At 36.5% G+C, this 2,751-nt stretch overlaps 1 long non-coding RNA gene across 2 annotated transcripts; it reads right to left on the bottom strand.

The window, feature by feature from the left end:
- Positions 1-348: 348 nt before the first annotated feature.
- On the bottom strand, positions 349-2,196 carry LOC149207697 (uncharacterized). 2 transcript variants are annotated; one of them, XR_016252041.1, is made up of 4 exons: positions 2,012-2,190; positions 1,280-1,389; positions 1,094-1,177; positions 349-775 (listed from the first exon to the last, which is right to left on the bottom strand). It is a non-coding gene; the product is annotated as an uncharacterized LOC149207697 (long non-coding RNA). The 2 variants fall into 2 exon arrangements; XR_016252040.1 differs by having other exon boundaries at positions 1,094-1,389; positions 2,012-2,196.
- Positions 2,197-2,751: the final 555 nt, after the last annotated feature.

Raw genomic sequence — 2,751 nt, 5'->3', positions numbered from 1 at the left:
GTAAGGCGTGTTGGAGAAGCGAAAGGGAGTCGCGCAGTCTACGCATATCTCTGGTTGATGTGAGGAAAATCTGCCTTAAGCGTCCACTTCAAAGGTTCAAGTAAGTTACTGAGTCCATCATCTAGGTCAGAATTAGCATAAATCCATCACGCATATGGAAAAACAAATGTCACAGTTAGCATAAATCCATGAAACATCAAGTCCAGATCAAACCCCCTATGTGCAAAACAAATGAAATCCATCACGCATAATGGAAAAGAAAATGTTATAGTTAGCATAGATCCATCAAACATCAAAGTCCAGATCAATTCCGCCATGTGCAAAACAGCATTGTAACATGCACCTCTCACATCTATGTTAATATCATGTTGATATCAAGTCCAGGTAAAAGAGATCAAATACCCTATGACCAAAGCAACATGCATTATAAAGTGTACCTCTCACATCTATGTTAATATCAAGTCCATGTAAAAGAGATCAAGAGATCAAATCCCCTATGAGCAAAGCAGCATGCATAGTAAAATGCACCTCTCACATCTATGTTAATATCAGGTCTAGGTAAAAGAGATCAAATCCCCTATGAGAAAAGCAGCATGCATTGTAAAATGCACCTCCCACATCTATGTTAACATCAAGTTCAGATAAAAGAGATGAATCCCTCAAAGTGAAAAATTAGACTATAAAATGCATCCACCTTTCCAAGAAAAATAGAGACCCCGCTCAGGATAGTTACAGTTGATTCACGCTCCCTAATTCTCAGTTTGTTATCAATAGCCTGCAAATTAAATATCGTTACAGTAGCAGAAAGAGTTATTTATTAATAATGTCATATGTATACATTAAAAGCAGAAGACCTATGAAGATTTAATGAGTCACAGAAACTATTTCCAAAAACATGATCAGTGCCTACCAGGCTATCAATGCGAATTTATTGAGAACAGAACACATATCAACTTACAGATTTTGTACAAATAACAATAATTTCAATCAATTAAACCATTACCGCTACAATGCTAATTTATTGAAAACAGAGCATAAATCAAGTTACAAATTTTGTACAAATAACTATAATTTCAATAAATTAAGCCATTACCTGTACGGTGCTCGCTATCGAACTCCATAAGCGCCCACCTTAACTATAACAGCCACACAAATTTACCCTTGCCACTTCCGTGAACTGTTCTGCAAAAGACACTATTACTAATCGACAATGGCAGCAACCCAGCATCACAATCAGAAGAAAAATCTCAGAAAATTCTGAACTAGAGCTTGCACACACCAGATATGGCATAAATGATTAAACCCATGAGGAATTTGTCGAAAACAAATAGGGAAAACCCTAATGTGGGTTTCTGGTTTGGCCAATTCCATCCTATGTCCCTTCTTTTGCTGCAGAGGCCATAGCCAAAAAGCCAAAGTTTAAGAAAAAGTAATAAAATATAGTACAAACACGCAGAGTAAACACTATATTCAATCTTCAAAGCAACCACGGTCAGCCCTAAATACAATGTCCACTGTGTAAGCCCTAAGCACAATACACATAGGTTATGGATGTTGGACTCAGGAAGTTGCTTGCTTTCAGCGGACAGCCATAGCCACCCTCCTACGAGAGGTGTAAAAAGAAGCATTCTTTCATCCTTGTCCTCACCATACCTAACGAAATATGACAGCAAACAAACGATATCTCTGTATCCTGAGTAAATCCTATATTTTACGGAGTTGTTTTTAGTGCGAGTTTTTTGGACTTTCTGGTGCTGAAATTTTGTGGAAAAAATTCAGGTTAAATCTTGATTTGTGTTATTTAAAATGGTTTTTTAACTATATATTTCAATTCAACACCCTGAAAAACCCTTAAGACGCTTTGATTGTGCAGGAATTACCCATAAAACTTGTGATTTCAATTGCCAGATTTTAGAAAAAAAAGATCCAAAAAATCGCACTAAAAACAACTCCATATTTTACCGTCAAAACAATACAATTTGATTACTGATATTGGACTCAGGAAGCTTACGTTCAGCGGACAGCTATAGCCGCCCTCATACAAGAGGTGTCAGAAGAAGCATTCTTTCATCCTTGCCCTGACCACACAGAACGAAAAATGACAGCAAACCAACAATCCTTTCCTACCCTAAACCAAACAAAAATGCGTAACATCACTTAAAGCAAACAAACAGTCCCTCGGTGGTCTCAACCAAGTCATCAAAGGCCCCTCCCTTACTGATATTGAATTGTTTATCCACGCTTGTTCAGAGAATATTTCTGCCTTTTTAAAGCTAGCCAACCATAAAGTGAAAGAAAAAGTAAAAACGAGTTAGCCCAAACCATTTAAAAGCCAAATGGTTTGCCAATAAATCACAGGTACAAAAATGTGTAACATCACTTAAAGCAAATAAACAGTCCCTCGGTGGTCTCAACCAAGTCATCAAACGCCCCTCCCTTACTAATATTGAATTGTTTATCCACGCTTGTTCAGAGAATATTTCTGCTTTTTTAAAGCTAGCCAACCATAAAGTGAAAGAAAAAGTAAAAGTGAATTAACAAACACATGCGCAAACCTTCAAAAGCAAAATGGTTAGCCGAATAAATAAATAACAGGTAGTTAACCCTAGTGAAAAGGTGGGGTATATGGGTGATGTTTTTATAGATTTGAATATGGGTGAGACTATGTGTAAATCAATTTTAAATATTAAAACTCTAAACATTGGAGTTGGTGATGAGACTTATTTTCATATTGTTTGTATTTTCTTATAC

Source organism: Pinus tabuliformis, chromosome 1_2 (assembly GCF_031772625.1).
Source record: "Pinus tabuliformis cultivar Carrire ecotype Pingquan chromosome 1_2, CPIR1, whole genome shotgun sequence".
Classification (NCBI taxonomy): domain Eukaryota; kingdom Viridiplantae; phylum Streptophyta; class Pinopsida; order Pinales; family Pinaceae; genus Pinus; species Pinus tabuliformis.
The sequence above is the reverse complement of the archived record's forward strand: the minus strand, read 5'-3'. Positions and strand labels throughout refer to the sequence as shown.